Source organism: Stenella coeruleoalba (genome assembly GCF_951394435.1).
Source record: "Stenella coeruleoalba genome assembly, chromosome: 2".
NCBI lineage: Eukaryota > Metazoa > Chordata > Mammalia > Artiodactyla > Delphinidae > Stenella > Stenella coeruleoalba.
In genome coordinates this window covers 31,993,761-32,011,466 of record NC_137147.1, presented here as the reverse complement: position 1 = coordinate 32,011,466, position 17,706 = coordinate 31,993,761, and the positions used below count along the sequence as shown (strand labels likewise).

General features: G+C 47.0%; 1 protein-coding gene across 4 annotated transcripts in view; it reads left to right on the top strand.

Annotated features, from left to right (window-relative positions):
• Positions 1-1,518: 1,518 nt before the first annotated feature.
• Positions 1,519-17,706, top strand: part of SUSD6 (sushi domain containing 6) — a 95,792-nt gene continuing 79,604 nt past the window's right edge. For 3 of the 4 annotated variants that reach the window (XM_079912151.1, XM_079912154.1, XM_079912153.1), the window contains exon 1: positions 1,519-1,790. The gene's annotated coding sequence lies outside the window, so the exon portion shown is untranslated. Of the gene's footprint in view, positions 14,487-17,706 lie in introns of all 4 variants that reach the window. The other variant, XM_079912152.1, reaches the window with a different exon arrangement.

Here is a 17,706-nt window from a genome sequence, read left to right as displayed (position 1 = left end):
CCTCTTCTTCCTCTGGGGAATGGAGAGGGTCCATGTGACAGATTACTATGTGATAGCACCTCATTGGTGCTGACCAGAAGATTCCAAACTGGTTGATTACATTTATGGTGAAGGTCAAAACTGCAATTAGGTTAGGTATTAAATCTAGGTTTGGTATCACGGGCTTTAGCACAAGTGATGCCATTTTGGGCCTGTGGGTTTTCTCTTTAACAGAACTCAAGGAGGAAAGAAGGCAGAACAAAGACAGGCTTATGGAAGAGGAAGCAGCAGCCATACGTTCTGTGGGGCCCAGAATGGGATGGGTGTGTGTGCCTGGTGGTGGGGTCGGGCGGGACTGGGGTCGGCATGACACCCTGCTTGCTTTGTTTGAGCTACCTCAAAAATTCAACCAAAAATTCAATTCAATTCACAGCACTCTTCCAGAGAACCTGTTAGAACTAGGCTAGGTGAGAGGCCCTGAGAGGGTGTCCAAAGGGCATCAGAAAGGAGAGCCTGCCTTACCCAATCTGCAGCAGAGGCTTAAGTCTCTGGGTCCGAGCGCAGACTCTGCCACTGTTTTTCAAGTAGGAACGCCTCAACATTAATTGAGCTCCTCTGAGACAGGCACTGTTCAAGGCCCTGGGCCACAAAGTCAAAACTGTTGTCATTAAGGGGTCACAAGCCCTGTAAATACAGAGGACGTATCTCCTAGGGCCGCAGTGGGATCACTTATAGATGCTGTAGCTATAAAGTCCACAAACTAGCATATGTTGGAAAATAGCCCCAGGAGGCAAGGCTCAGGATGGGAAATAAAGTTAGGTGGTGGCGGGGTTCTAGCCCGGACTCTGCCAGTCCGCACTCTGAACTTCAGTTTTCTGAACCTTGAGATCCGTCGCGTGCTTTTAGTGTGCTGAGGAATCCCTTAGGAATGCTTTTTAAGATAGATTCCAGAGTCCAATCGTAGCTTTTTCGAATCAGAATGATGGGACGTTGGACCCTAAATCTGCATTTTTACACCTGCACTCCTGGGACAATTTTGAGGTTGGTAGGCTTTGCAACATAGTTTGAGGAGTACCGCTTAATAGGGAGAAGTACCGCTTAGCGACAGGCCTGGAGAGGGATTCCTGAGCTAAGAAGGCAACAGGAATGAAAGCGCCTTGTCGACCGGAGAGTAAACCAATTCTTTGCAAATAATAGTAATCCAAATAATATCCGAATAATCCAAAAAGTAATACAATAATAATAGTAAAAGAACTGGAGAGTGCAGCGCAAAGGCATCTCAGTCTGAATCTGTACCACCGCCCGGTCCACTCTAGCAGCGCTGGCGTGACGGTGCCTTTAAGAACACCCCCCGCCCACCCAGTCTCGCCTACCGCGGGGCTTGCGGGCCGACCGGCGGCGCTTGCGTGCTGCCAGCCGTCGACCGGCGGGGCTTCCCAGCGGGGCGGTCGCGGCAGCGCGACGCCGGCGCTGGTTGCGTGCGCGCCTGGCCCCGCCCCTCGCCCGCCCCTTCCCCTCCCCCGCCGCGGGCCTCCCCCGCCCGCGCGGTACAGCTGGGCCGGTGACGCGCGTGCTGCTGCCGTTGCCTCTGCTACGGCCGCCGCGTTCCATTCTCCTAAGCCGGCGACATCCTCGTCCCCTGCCTCCCGCCTCCTCCTCCCGCAGCGCCGGCCAGCGCCAGCCAGACAAGGGCCCACGGGGTCTCGCCTAGACCCAAGAGGGCTGCGGGCGCGCGCAGGCGGCGGAGCGGATCCCGGCGCCGCGGAAGCTGCGAGCGTCCGCCTCCCGGAGGTCGCCGCGCCGTTCCCCGGGTGAGTTGTCACCGCGGCCGGGGGGCGGCGGGGCCGGGCATTGTGTCACTGGCGCCCTCGGCCGGCTGTCAGGGGCGCAGGACCGGCGCACCGCCCGGGAGGGACGTTGGGGAGCCCGGACGGCCGCCCCGCGTCGGCTGCTCTCCGCGCTTCCTGCGCCGGCCCGGCTGTCACCACGACGCCCGGCGGCGAGCCCGGTGCCGGCTTGGGCGGAAGGGCGGCGGGGGGGAGCTGTGCCGAGGCCGGGAGGAAGACCGGCCGGCCGGCTTGCGGCCGGGAGCTTGGTGGCCGGGATCGGGGCGCTCCGCCGGGGCCTCGTCGGGCGTGCGGGGTCGCGCTCCGGCTCGGAATTCACGGTGGAGACCACATTTTGCAGGTCGCTGGGAGGTAGTCACAGGCTGGCTGTCTTTATTACTGTTAATGTTTTTTCGTCAAGCCAGCTAAAGTTGCGGGTCCTGCGCTGGGGCAGGGTTGGCTTAGCGATGGTGGACTTCCGAGGGTACCTTGGAGCCCGGGTGTGCGAGCACCGGAGCTTTCTGGAGCCCCCGCACCTCGTGTGGTCTTTAATCTCAAAAACTTTTTTTAGTATCCGGGCTGAGACGCACCGAAACCACTTCCTGTTTATGTATGTAGACTTTCTTTTTTCACTTCTGGTTTTTAGAGACAAATACTGGTGTCGGTCTGACCCTCCCACAGGGTTGTGACTGTGGGGCTGCTGAAGTGGGAAAAGTTACCTGTAAGGAGGTCAGGAGGGGGAGGTGGTTTTGGGGACCGAAAGACCCAGGAGAAAAGAGGCGTCGAGAACAAATCTCCAGCTGGTTCGAGGGAAGTTCAGCAGTGAGGCCTGATGCTGCTGTTCCCATAGAATGTCCCCTGGTGGCAGGCAGCTCGCTGGGCTTTACTGCTCTTGCTAACTGGGCTTGTGTGTGCTCTGTACAGAGGTGCAGTGAAACTACCCAGTTCAATTAAACCGTAGGTATTTTACACCCTTTCTAGGTCTGCAGAGGTGACAAGAGTGTCTTTCCATCCTTTACACTGGTTAATTCACTTCTGTTATTTTCATTGCTCTGATTTAAAAAATATGTATGAATGGGGTGAATGCATACATACACCTTTTCTGTTTTGGGAATTCCACACCCAGATTGTCACCACGTAGTGAGGCTAGTAGAGACATGTACTTGGCATTGAGTTTTGAATTTTCTGGGCTTTCCATTTTTAGCTAGATGCATATTCAACCAGAAATGAAAATTTTCAGAGTTTGGGGCATGGGGAGTACATCTACCTTCCCCTCAGTAGAGGAGATATTTAATAATGAAAAAATAATAGCAATAACAGAGGAAAGTTCTTGAGGACTTAATGTGAACTGAGTTTTGTGCCAAGAACTTTACTTTTTTGATCTCATTTAATAAACAGCAAACTTTTGTGGTAGATTTTGTCATTATCCTCATTCTTTCAGATGAGAGCAAAGCCAAACAAATAACTTGCCCAAGGTCACAAAGGTATCTCATAGTAGAGCCCTCACCCTGAACTACTAGATTATACTGTTAATTTCTAGTTTGCTTACCATCTGGTAAAATTGAAACTGGAGTCTTTCTAGACTCTGTCCAAAGCACTACTTCCTCAGGCTTTCTCAGATCATGCGCATCCTTATTTCTTTCTCCAAGGTGCACATTTATGGTATGTTTGCACAACATTCGTGGGTTCATTCATTCTTGTTTTTAATTTAGTACTCACAAGTATTTGTGATACAGAATATATGCCGGGCACTGTGCTAGGTATTGGGGTTACTGCAGTGAATGGCAGTGCAGAACCCTGCCGTTTCTTGCAGAGTTCATGGTTTTTAAGTCAATTTATTTTGGCTTATGTTGTTAATTTTCATTGGTGGCCATTTGCTGCTTAAGGAAGTCCTGAGCAGTGCATTAAATAGAGAACAATACTGATACCAGTCCTGATAAATAGAACTTCCTGTCCACAGGGTGGTCTTTTGGGTACTGTAGTAGAAATGGCATATGAAACCAAACCTTGCCTACAGCTAGACGGGGACAGGTCCCTGAGTGCTCAGAGTAGGACCTGCCTCTCTGCCCTGCAGTGCTTAAACCCGGAGAGCAAACCCATTGTCAAATGGCAGTTCAACTTATTTACTGAGGCTTGCCTTCTCAAAGCCCAGAATGTGGGCAGATAGAAAGAAGAGGAAGAAAGGTAGAATGAGGTGTTACAGATGCAGGCTGGCAGATGAAGAGACCTCAGCACTTTGTCTGGTTTCCTGGCAGGTCTCCATTATGTGGTGACTGAACTTGTGCTCTTACATAATGGTGCATCTCCTGGCAGGGGGTTTCCTCCTTGCCGTTCCCAGGGCAGCAATTCCTCTAGCTACCCTCCCCCTCGATACACACACATATGCACCGTCCAAAGGGAATAATTTATCTGGCTTCTTAAAAGTAAGAACTTATTTCAACTTTATTGCTACTCAGCGTTGTTTCACTTCCTCTATGCTTTTACATTCTCCAGAAAAAAACTTGCCTTATGTTTTAAATCTTTCCTAGTACTCTCTTTCCGCATTCTTAGCTCTTCTGATAGCCAGGTAACTACTGGTATCTGTCTGTGGGCTCAGAGAATTACAGTATTTTTTTAAAAGTTAGTGAGCCACGTAATCTTCCTCGTTTCCGTACCAAAACAAGTGAACTGGGGAGAATGTCTTTAGCAGAGCCTCTTGCAGGCAGAGAAGGAAGGCCAGAGAGCACATGTGCTTGTCTTTCCCTCTAGTTTCCCATTTACTCAGGGGCGATTCACCGAGAGGCAGCAGCAGGGATGTGATTTCTGTTTACAGGCCTGAACTGCCTGCTTGGAGGCCTGAATGTCTGCAGACCCGCTAGGCCCGGTTGTGTACTTGCCATGCGTGAAGTGTTTTACTGAGCTCCTAAATTTGACATGCGATCTCCTAGTGAAAGCTGCCGAGCAGGATTCATTTTCCCTCTTTCATCCACCTAGACAGTAGGGAAGTCTTGTGTAGAGTGCATTCCCTCAAGCAGTAGGAGAAAGATGGGAAGGAACAAGGAGAGGAAGAAGCCCAGTGCCTTTTTTTTTTTTTTTTTTAACTTTGAAAGCAAATATTGCTGTGGTGCAGACTTGAGTGTTGAGGATTAGGACACCTGCTTGTATGATAATAGAGACTCTTTCCCCTGGTTTCTCCTCAAGATGGCTTCAGTCTAGGGGCCACCCACATATCCCACCGTGGTGAGGCTTCACTTAATGGGAATGGTTGTTAAAAAATTAGTATTTTTAAGTTATGTTGCCGCATTGCAGGAAACTAGAGCAATGAGAAATGATACCTGTAATGTGGTAGGGCTGTTTCCCCATTGGCGGGAATGAAGGATGCAGCTCAGGGTTGGGGCTGGGGTGTGTGTGTGTGATGAGTATTTGAAGGTGCTAACAGCTGTGGATCTGAGACTAATGACAGTTTCAGGACAGCATGGGGGTGACCGTCCTTGAGTATCAAGATGTGTTCACTCCTGCCCCGGCTAGGATTCAAGGCAGCAGCTGTTGTTCCCTTAGATGGCTGTAAGTTCCAGTGTATCCGTGTGAAACCTTTATCTGAAATAGTAGAGGTACTGCGGAAAGAGGCACCTCTTACAAGGGTTAGGTTTTAGTGGCAGAGCCTGTCAGGCACCTGTGGATGTTTCCTTTTTCTTGTGCTCACCTGTGTCCGTGATGCTTTTCTTTTTCTTTCCCTTTTAGTTCTTTGGCCTAGAAACCAGCAGGATTCCTCTATTTGCTCTCTCATCCTCTGGTTCTTACCTGAGTGTGGAAGTCTCCACTCTGTTGGTAGGCCTCTCGGTGGTGCCAAGTTGGGTCACTTCAGCTGTGAAAGGCCACCTGTGCTGCTGTCAGGACTAGGGGACAGTTGAGTCTCCGTGAGAGACTCATGGAGCAGAAAATGCAGCGACTGTGGTGAGAACTGAACGGGTTTCACAGACTCTCGTGTTGCCTGTGATGTATTCTCCCTCCCTGGCTCTTATATCTCAAAAAAGGAAAATAGCCACGCTTGAAGCATCTGAAGCCGCGTGCCAAGAATTCATGCAGTACTCCAGAGACAGGATATTATTGAAGCATTTTTCTCAAGCAGAAACAGATGTAGCTCCCTGTTACTGTCGCCAGTGTTGGTGGATCCTTAAAATTACCTGATAGCAGTGTGCCCTTAAATGTATTCTCCCCTCCCACACACACGTACCATTATTATTATTATTTTTTGGCAGAGCCCCATTGCTTGATTTGGGGACAGGTAGCCTGGGATTCCTGATGATAGTAAGAGGTTCTCAGTGGGTTTGCAGACGGCAGAGGTGGTGACTGACAATTATTTACTACTCAGAAGAGGATCTTCTGTGGTGAAAGATTAAATGACTCAGGATTCTTTCCTCCTGTAGTTGGAGATTGGACACAAAACCTCAGAGGACAGACACAAATAGGGGCTTTTCCCCAGCTTCCCCTTTCTTTCTATCATTTTTTAAGGAGGGGGAAAGTCTGATCTTTCCAAATCCAGCCTCCTGCCAGCAGTGACTTGCCTTCGCCCACAGAAGTTTAAGAACAGAACATGAGTTGCCCTGTGTGTAGACTCTCCTTGCTGAAATTTTGGCTAGACTTGGCTTTGGTTTCTGACAAAGCCAGGAAAATGAAACTAGCTTCTGGGAATAGGAGAGGAGGAGTGTTTATCCCATTCTTCCTTCTTTGGGTTCTCAGTTGATCTCAATAAACTAAGTGGATGGAAGTTTAAAAAAGGGAACTTGAAAAAGAGAACAAAGTGGTTTTGCTTATTTTGCATTTTACGTTGTAGTCAAGGCAAACTGAGGGAAGACTGAGGGGTTTTTTTTGTTTTGTTTTTAATCGTCAATACGCTGGGACAAGATTGCCGAAAGCTTGGAAAATAGAGGGGGGGAACCACTATGATTCTACCAACCTAACACAAACATCATTTCCATGTATTCTACTTTTTCTTTTAGTTGGTAGTCCTTGTAACATTCAATTTTGTATTTAGTTTTTTTTTTTCATTTAATGTTATAGCATAAACATTTTCCTATAATAACACATAGCCTTTATAATTATTTTTAGTGGCTTTATAAAATTCCATCAAATAGATCAGCTGTGATTTAAATACCCTCTCTCGTACATCTCTCATCATCTCATACATCTCTCATCATCTCATACATCTCTCATACAAAACTTAGATTATTTCTAAGTTTTCTCAAGGAGATATTTTTTTTTGGAGGGGTGATTTTATTTTGTCATATGACATTTTTTAAAAACAGCTTTAAGACGTAATTTATATATCATAAAGGTCATCCATTTAAAGAGTACAAGCGGTGAATTTTAGTATATTTACAGAGTTGTCCAACGATCACCATAATCTTACCTAATCTAATCTTAGAACATTTTCATCACCCCCAAAAGAAACTCCATTAGTAGTCAGTCGCTATTCCTCTATAATCCTCCTAGCCCAGGGGCACCACTCATCCGCTCTATAGTTTACCTGTTTGGACATTTCGTTTGAATAGAATCATACAATATGCGGTCTTTAATGATTGGCTTCTTTAACTTAGCATGATGTTGCTGAGGTTTATCCATGTTGCAGCATATATCGCTACTTCATTCTGCTTTATTGCTGGATAATCTGTTGTTTAGATATACTACTGTATTTTGTTTATCCATTCATCAGCTGATGGTCATTTGGGTTTTTTGTGTTTTTTGGTTATTATGGATAATGCTGCCATGAACCCATGGGTTTCATGTAGACATATGTTCTCATTTCTCAGGGAGATATTTTAAAAGCTGCATCCATATTTCTACTTTGGAGTTAACGTTCTACTTGGTTATGTAGTTTGTTTGGGCAAGAACAGTGTAGCGAAATCTCTTGGTCCTGTGGTGTTGAGGGTGTTGCCCTGAATTAAGAAAAGGTGCTACATACACATATACATATATATACCTATATTATATATATGTGTGTATACATATGTATATATATACACGTGTGTGTGTATATGTGTGTGTGTGTGTGTGTGTGTGTGTGTGTGTGTGTATATATATATATATATATATATGTATAGTGTTTAAGAGGGTTGAACTCTCCAGTAGCATTGTTTCCAAATCTTTGGTGCGGAACTTTAAACAGTAGTGAGTTGACAGATGCGTTAGTGCCTCGATTCAGTGCACATGTACTGCTGCTTTAAAAAAGGAGGGGGGCGTGGTTTCAGCATGAAGCCTCAGTTGTAAATTGCATCATTGTGTCTTTTGGAGAGAGTGTTGCCATGAACCCCACAGAGCCTTCCTTATCAATGTAATTTATAGTTCTCAGAAGTTTTCCCTTTCCTTATAAAAAATTCCACGCGAGGGTTCTGTGCACCTGCTTGGAGGCTGCTGCTAGACTGGGGAGTGGCATGCTTGCTGAATAGAGAGCCAGCCCGTGAGCGGGGGAGGGAGAGGGGCTGTGAGTGTGGTTTAAACGCAGGCCTGAGAGAGAATGTTCTTTAGAATGGCTCTTATGGGTTCTTACTGGTGGACCTTAGTTGCACCCGAGGTTTAAAATATAGATCAGGCCAGACACAAAGAGGAACAGATGGTGCTGCTGGGAGTGTCATTTCCTCTACAGATTAATCTACCCCTGGGTGGTTTTACATCATAGCAGCCTCAGTACTGAAATAGTGCAGTGCCTCCTTTCACTCTTGTTCTAATTGGAATTCCTAGCATTCGCGACCAATAGCTGGTCTTGCTTTTCCTGCTCCTAGATCCCTCCCAGAAGCTCTTGAAATTGTGCATGTGTAGGCCACCTAAGGGTCAGAGAGTCAAGATGGTTCTACCTCAGAAACACATGGGACACAGGGCACATGCCCGTTGTCCAACAAGCCAGACAAAAACTAGGAAGTTGAATCATCTTCCCCTGTACCTGTTTCAGGTTCCTTCACCTGGAGCCAAGTCCAAGGACCAGTTTTTCCAGAAAGTTCCCTCGTGTGTGTGTATAAATGTGTATGAATACAGCCATAGCTTCCCTGCCACTGTTCACTGCCAAAAGTTTTAGATTTGGAGTGGCTCTACCTGGTAATACAAATTCTGTTCCCAAGTACTAGGAGTCTCAGAAGGCTGAGTAAGGAGACAGGACTCTTATCTGAAGATTTGAATGCTTGACTGTAGTATCCAGATGTTACCAAAACTTCTTGCACAACAAGCCGAGCATGTGACCAGAGAGAGCTCATGAAATGCTCGAGTTGGGAGGATGGGACTCCGAGGATGGTCTCATTTTACAGCCTCACTTTATAGAATAGAAAAATGGGAAATGGTTGCTCAGAGCTCATTTTCCTGAGTGATGACAGGGCCAGGGGAGAAGCCAGGGCTGCAGATTCCTAGTCTGGTACTTTTTCTATCCCAGTGTGATCAACTTCTCTTCTCTGGGCCTGTTCCAGGAAAGGGGATTGGAGCCCAGAAGGGTATGTGGTTGATATCGTTAGGAACAAACTCCTATCCCTTCTGTGATTGTGGTTTTGAGTCTAATAGTGAAATTACAAAAGGGAATGAGTCTTTAAATTCAGTTCTTAAGAAGAACTGTTCTTAAAATGGGAGTTGTGCTTAGGCTGGGCCTGCTTAACTCTTTTATCTCTGTACTGTGCTTCCTTACAATTTAGAAAACACCACCTGACTCCAGGCCAATGGGATGTGGTTCCTGAGTCATTTTCCCCTTTGGGTCTTGGTCACCCAGGTGGGACAGTGGCAGGTAGGTGCTGGTGGCAGCCTAGATGTAGTAGGACTGCCCAGTATTTGAAAACATGCTGTCTAGGACGGCTGATGGCCCCTCCCTCCTAGCAGACTGAAACCCTTCACAACTGTGGTTCTGATATCCTCAGGTTTATTTCATGTGGGTCAGCCACCCGTCCAAATGCAGTGTGAACACACGTCTCTAACTGTGTCTCTAACCAGCCAGGAAGGAAATAGACTTCTTGGGTTGAGGTGTCATATATGCTAGCTTTCTCCATCCCAGAAAACCAGTGAGCAGTTTGGTGTTCAGTGGGTGTTGTTCTTTCAGTTGGCATGCTCAGAACATTTTTAGAGAATTAACAAATGGTATGTTGGCTGGTGCGCACTTTTATCAATCCTTGATTCTCATCCACTCCCAGGTAGACACTCTGCCGTGGGAAGGCCATCTACCGCCTCGTTTCAGTCCTGTGGGAATTTTGCTTGTTACACAGCAGGATGGCAAGAAAAACAGGCTCTGGGTTGCATAAGATTTCATTGGTCCATCTTATTTTCCCCTTTACATGCACCTTCAAGTTCTCATAATTTGTGAGCTGAAAATCTGGTTGGGCTGTGATGTCAGGCTGGTGGGAGGTGGCTAGAGGGTTGCTGCAGAAACCAAGAGGAAGGAAGGAAGTCAAGTCATTTGTGTGGCCGGTATTCAGTGAATGCCCATGGTGGTTAAGTGCTAGGTATGCAGTTGTGAACAAGAACAAAATGCACACAGCACTTGCCCTCATGAAGTTAACAGTCTGAGGGAATACCCACGCTTTATTTAGTCTGACAGTAGCGTTGGAGGAATCTGTTGTGTAAAGCAGACTTTCAGCTTGGCTGCTCTGAAGGAGTGGCTCTGGCTTTTTCAGGGACATTTGTGCTCCAAACCAGCAACCACCCTGGAAGGGAGGAGGACTTGAAAAATACCCTTGAAGAATTCCTCCTGGCCTCTCTAGCAAGAGAGCAATTGCCTTTCTCTGTAGAGCAAGCTCGGTCTAGGAGTTTGGCGTGAGGATTCCGTTTTTCCAGCTTTACTTAACTAACCAGTTTTTAATGTGGGAATGTTTTCTGACCCTGACGTGGTTTTTTTTTGTTTTTTTGTTTTTTTTTTAGTTTAGAGAGAAAAGCGGGTGTGAATTCAACAGTGCGAAACTGGGAGAAGGGAAATAGGTAGGATCAGTGGTGTGAATTCCTTAGGGAATCTTTTTTTTCTCCATGTCCTTCAAGCCTCAATTTTAGATATGTTAATTTGTGTCTCTTCCTGATATATCTGGCTTTATAACCTGCTGGAGGCAGTAAAGGACCTAGAACACTACTGGCACAAATAAGGGTCCCAATAAAAGCACATCCCCGTATGTTTTACCTCTGTGGGTAAGCCATCTCCGTGTAGGCTCAGGTTCTAGGCTGAGACTGGAAGTTCCCTGAGGTCAGTGACTGTCTTGTCCACTTCTTTATACTCAGCTGGTTGAGAAGGATTGACCAGGTATAGAGGATTAAAGTAAAAAGGGTGAGAGGGCAAGGTGACCTTGAGTCCATAAGCCTTGATGACAAGGAATGTAAGAGTGGTATTATTGATGAAATTCCAAAAAAGAAACATTTGGAGGGAGGCTTGGTTTGAGTGAAAACCAAATAGAAACAAGGTGATAAAAAGCTGTTAACATTTACTAAGTTTACTCTGACTGGTGGCAGGAAAAGAAGACAGCTCGGGAACCATGGAGGTGGGAGGAGGAGAAGCAAAGAGAGGGTATCGGCTGTTGTCCAAAATGTTTTAGCAAGGCCAGTCAAAAACAATCTATAGGAACCCGTAGGAATTTTGATCCGAGACCAGAGAGTCACCCCTTCTAATTTTCAAGTGCAGGTCTTTGTTTCTGGAAAACTCTGTCATTCTTTTAAAAGCCTCAGGAGGCATCAGTCATACCCTAAAGCAAATTTACATGTGTGCATCTACTGGTTTGGCCTTTTTTACATATATATATGTTATCCACTGTGAATCTGGTTGCAGGCAAGGAAGTAGTTAACACAGGATGGCTTGTTTCTGTTTGTTCTCCAGAACTGAGCTCTTCTGGGGGCGGTTCTTTTGCTCCTGGAATTACAGAATATAATTGTGTGGGTCATCTCATTTGAAGGTCTGTGAATGCTTTTGAAAAATCACATCTTTGAAAGAAGGGCTGCTCTCTGCAAACGCTGATGGTTTTTCTTGGGATGTGTGTGTGAGTGACAGTGAATGAACAAATTCCAGAGCCTTTGGTGTTGGTACAACTTTCTGTGGATGGTAACAAGTAGATGTTTGTTAAGCAGTGCATCTGAACTCATTTATTAATTGAACAAGTATTGGATGCTCTTTCCCATATAATCATCTCCTCACAGGGATTCTTTGCAGCACAGTATAAGCAAGGTTTTGAATTGTCCTCCAGTGTTTTGGTTAATCTTTTCCCCTCATAGATGTCAAACCCCTTGAGGAGGGAAGGGGTGGTTTAAGTTTCCTCTTCATTTACTTATGTAGGTGGGGCATTCATATTAATAGCAATAAAGATATATTTATTTTACAAAGTGCTTTCACATAAGAAATCAGATTATTACTGTGAGGAAGGTTTCAGTCCCGTTTTACAAATGGGAAAGCCAAGGCCTTTGGTAACCAGTGGACATTTAGCATCCACTGTGCTTGTAAATAGGGATGCTGAGTCAGCCAGGGCTGAGGCTGAATCAAACACTGGTATGCTGCTGGGGAATAGGAAAGCTCTTGGAATTGCAGACTTGATAAATTTTAACTTCTGTGTGGAAAGCAATGTAACAACCCCTTTCCTCGTCCCTACCCCCATCTCAGCATAGGTACTCTAAAGGTCGGTATGTTTTTGTGTACTGATGGGACAGAGATGTGAAAGTGTGTGTAATTAGAAAGGGCAAATTTCATCTCCTAACTAAGGAAAAAGCATTGCCATATAGTCTGAGAAGGTTTTTACTTTTATTTTTTGGAGGAGCAGGGAGGCCACAGGGGCAAAGCCCTGGTATCTAGAATCCTGTGCAGTTTTCAGGTTATTAGAGGTCCATTTGGGGGTGAGCCAGAGCGGAAATTCTAAGTTCCTTGGGTCTCAGGGCCCTGTGATGGGGGTTTTGAGGGCTCTGCAGTCTGTATCAGCATTGCTGCAGTCTTGTTCTGTTTTTCTGCAGGTGTGTTCTGACTCTAGGCACCAACTGTGGGTCCGGGCCTTCCTGAGATGCCCCCCGCAGCTGTTTCCAAAGGTGGACTGTCTTCGCTTCAGTACTCCTAAGAGCTCCCTGAAGAGTGTCCTTTTTTGCTGACAGGGGGATCCAAGGTCTCCTGTAGGCCTGGCTTGACCTCCTCTTCCCCATTGTCCTGGCTTTACTTTCAGAGGCAGAAGATGAGCCTGCCTGGGCAGTGAGGAGGTTGGAGGTGAAGGTCCTGCCTCATCCAGGACAGCTTAGATTTGAAAAACATAAAGCAGTGCCAATGTTCCTGGGGCAGGGTGTGCTCGGACAGCCTGTCTGCTTTTTCCATTTGGTTGGGAAAGTGGAGAAGTGAGACTGGCTGTGGGCCAGGCAGAGCTTCCCCCTTTCCTATGGTGAATGAAAATGGACGATTGTTTCGAGGAGTGGGTACTGAGTGGGAGGCAGTGGAGGAGAGCGGCCTTGGGATCAGCCTCGCCCTGCTTCCCGTCTCAGCTCAGCCACTTCCCAGCTGTATGGCCTTGAGCAAATTTAACCTCTCAGATGCTCAGTTTTATCACTTGTAAAATGGAGGTGATAATGTTACCACTACCTGTCTGTAGAGGGGTAGCTACCAGAATATTAACGATTACCTGGGGTGGGAATTCTGGGGTGATAAAGGGTAACAGGAAACTATAGCTTCTTAAACTTTCTTTTTGTTTCATTTGAATTTTCACTATTGGCATGTATAACTTAAATAATTAAAATTATGTTGAAAAGTAACCCCTCATGGGATTGTTATGAAAACCAAATAAAATGGGATAGTTAAAACACTAGATTCAGTGTCTGTCAAGTAAAAGATACTCACGGCAGTTTATTTGGGGAAGAAGTGGTATTAATTAGTATTTGACCCTTGCTTTTTGTAGTGTTAGATTTTCTGCCTGGCTTGTGTACTTCGGATAAGTTTCTTTGTTAAGCCCCAGTTCTTAAACTGAAAATGGGGGTTAATATCAGTATCTACTACATAGGGGGGTTTGGAGGAGACATGGAAAGCAGCTAGCCTGGTACCTGGCCCATAGTAAGTGCTCAGTAAATATTATCTGTTACTGGCTATTATCGTCTCAGTTACCCTGGAAGTGAGGTGGGAGTGACGCCCACTTTAAAGTTACAGAATGAGAGGCACAGAGTAGTTTAGGACAAGTGTCCTGTCTTAAGGCCAAGGGCTGAAGTTAGCAGCAGAAATGGTGATGCTGGTGTGGCCTGTTGGCCCACGTAGCAAACCAGGGAGGTCTCACCGATGGGCAGACACGAAGCACTGGCCAGGTGCCGGATGTGAAACATGCTGCTGGTCTGGACAGCGGAGATTATTGAGGGTCAGTTTGTCCGAGAAGGGGAGAGGCCAGTTTAGGGCCACATCCTTCCTCTACTTTCTAAGGCAGATGGACCGCATCCAGACTGACAAAAGGGAGGGGATTGTTTCCTCTTGCTTTTCTTTCACATCCTCCTGGCTTGTCAGGTGGTGGACTCCTGACCACTGCCTTTGTTGTGGGTTCAGTTTTCTCAGCTCCTCCAGTCTGGCCTTCTCCGTTAACTGCCCTGCTGCTGGAGTCCACGCCGACAGCCTCCCAGCCCTCCTCCTTCTGTCCTGGAAGGCCAGCGCAAGGACGCTCAGCTTCTCTGGGGTAGGCCTGTTTCCACACCACTTCGGTACTGCTGGTGGCTTCCTACCTGCTCCTCAGCCAGCTGCCTGTCTGTGCGGCTGAATGGGTGAGTTGAAGCCACACTTGGTGGGAAATCAGTTTTGAGCTTCTCTGTGGGCTCCTGTTCTGTGTATACACATTTTGAGAGGAAAAAAACGCTGAGTGATTTCTGCCCAGCATTGTTTTCAGAGAGTGAGAGATTCTCATCCCCAAACCCAGTTGTGAGGCCAGAGCTGATTATGCCCCAGTTTCTCACCTTCGGTTTGTACTGCATGCTTCTCACCCTTGCCTTCTCAGTTCTCTCTTTACCACATTTGCCTTGCTCCATCTTCACAAGGGTCATGAAACACCAAAAATTGGTCAACAATACGGGCAATACAGTGTTTAAAGCTTTACCACCCCAGGTTTGCTTAGTGGGCTAGAAGAAGGAGTGTGCCTATTTGAATATTTATTTATTTGGCTGCATCGGGTCTTAGTTGTGGCACGCAGGATCTTTGTTGTGGCATGTGAGATCTTTTGTTGCAGCGTGTGGGCTTCTCTCTAGTTGTGGTGCACAGACTCCAGAGTGCGCAGGCTCAGTAGTTGCAGCACGCGGGCTCTCTAGTTGTGGCGTGTGGGCTCCAGAGTGCATGGGCTCAGTAGTTGCAGCAGGCGGGCTTAGTTGCCCCACGGCATGTAGGATCTTAGTTCCCTGACCAGGGATCGAATCCGCGTCCCCTGCGTTGGAAGACGGATTGTTAACCACTGGACCACCAGGGAAGTCCCAGGGGTGTGCATATTTGTACAGGCTCTTGCACATGATAGTTTTTATCCTGTTTTCGTGTGTTTCAAATACACCTTTTTCCATTTGTGTTTAGTGGTGGCTGGTGAACCCTGTAGTCCATTTTTCTTTGGGGTACATCCTTGCTGTAGGTGTTGGGTTCACATTTTATGCTTAATTCCCCGTCAGGATCTGAAGAATAGGCCTGCTGTTGAGGCATCACAAACCAAGTCATTGCACCTTGAGACAAGTCTGCTCTGACTCCCAGGCTGCTTTCTTTCCCTTATCTATGGTGGCCTGAAGACCTCCATGAAGTGCATCAAAGTGTTTCCTGTTGGCTTGGCAAAAGGAAGGTACTTGGAGGAGCTTAAAGACCTCGTGGAGGGGACCCTCTTACTCTTAGCTAATTGAAAAATAAGACTCTTCAGTGGAGAAGCTGCCCTCCCACCTGGTTTATGAAAGCCCCTCTGAAACACAAGTTGTTCCTGCTGTTTGTCATGTTTCTGTAGTATTTATCGGGTTTTGAAGAGACTTGCTTAAATTAATTCTGGATATAAGGGTGATGCTTGGAAGTTTTCGAGGAGGTACTTACAAAAGAGTCAAGCTCCGGGCTTATTTCAAGTCTAATCATGAACTAGCAGTAGCAGCCTTCGGGCCCCAGGGAGGGAGGGGTGGCACACTGCCTTGGAGCTGTCGTGGAGGATGCCACCTTTTGGGAACCAAACTGTAGGCAGTTCCTGGCCTGTGCGAAGTTGTGCCTGGGGCTTATCAGAAATGAACCAGATGGTGTTTCTAGCAAAACTGGCAGATGTTCTTGCTGTCAGAAGTGATTTAAAAATTTTACATGTAAATGTGGAATTATGGGAATTTTCCTTTTGGGGTTTTTAGTTACATGTGGAAATGCTACCCTTACCTTACAGAGGCCTTTATTTATCTCCTGCTTCTGCCACAAGTGACTCTCAACTCCGTGTCCTCCCATCCCCTCTGGTTACTTTTCTCATTAAATGGGTCATTTGTGGTGGGGAGATAGAAGGTGACCAGTCCTCTCTTTAGTGTAATTTGAAGGTTGCTGATGGGACCATGTGCCCAGAATGTGCCTGCTACACAGATAACATTGGGGACTAAAATGTTCCTCATTTGAGTCACTCCTTTGAGTTGAGACCTTTGGATGTAGCAGGTGTGATACCTAGAAAGAGTGACTGTATCAGGGTCCCAGAGCCCAGGAAAGAAGGAAGAAAAATCCCGTGGGGAGCGGGACAAGGCAGGAAGTATTGAGTGCACGCTCTGTGCCAGGTCCTGTGCTAGGTGTTGTACCTAGGAGGGCCTGTCTCCACTTCATGGATCAGAAAACCAAGCTCTGAAAAGCTAAGTACTGTAAGTAGCTGTGTGCAGCTCGAACCAAGGTTGGGAGGATTCCGAAGCCTGTGTTGTTTTCATGGCAGATAAAATACACGTGCATTAGGAAGTTGTTGGCGTGGAGGATGAGGTGGTGAGGGAGGCAGAAAACAAATGCCTGGAGAGCAGAGGACAGGGTCAGGTGGGGAGCTGCCGGGGGGCCGCTGGGGAGTGAGTGGTGCTGGGTGCAGGATGCGGAAAGGGGAGGTTGCTTAGCAAAGTGATCTGAAGTGGAAAAAGAGAAGAAGAAAAAGGGTTACGGTATCACCCTGAGGGGGTGCACCATCGGGTGATGGCAGCTCTTCCCTGAAGGAAGTGCTGCGGAGTTTGGGGTCTGGAGGGCCAGGTAGACTCTGTCTTTAGGCCGGTGGCAGTCGGGCCCCACAGTAAGCCTTTTAATCCCTGGTGTTTATAGACTGGCCTGTACTCTACTCAAAAGCAACTCCCATCTCAGTTAGTGAAGGCAGCATTATTCGCCTTTGAAACACCGCATTTATGGATCCCCGTTTGGCCCGGCAGGAGGGGCTGGGTAACGCCGTGTTATATTTTCCTGATTCCCTGCTGCCTCCGAGGTTGTGCAGGGACAGTTCTGCTATTTCCCTCTAAGTGACCTCTGGCTGCTCCCTCTCCTGCAGCTGCTCCTTTTCCTCTCGGGGATGAGGTGGGAGTCAGGACTAGGAAATTAGCCCTCTTGTCTCTGTGTTCAGGGTAGGCAGGGATTCCCTAGAACAGGGACTCTGATTTGTTCTCCCGCTCCCTGCCTTAAGGCTGGGGTTGCTCTGTTTATAGCACGGCTAGCCCTTGCTGTAAACCTTCAGTGCAGTTCAGCCTTGATTTACTGACGCCTGCTGGCATGTGTGTGGGGAGTGGTATCCAAAGATGATGGAGATGGGTCTCTGACCCAGTGACTGGGACTAATGAGCAAACAGCTCATGAGGAGCAGGCCAGGCCAGTTCCTTTTCCTTATAGCAGGAAGCATCCATAAACTTTTAAGTCCTGTCTCACTTAAATGGTTATTGTGAGGGCTGATTGTAGTAATAATGCATTGAGACTGCTTCAAAAATATAAAACTCTAGATTCATGCAAAACTTTCTTAGCACTGCAAGGTGGAGTCATAATAAAAGAGAACACG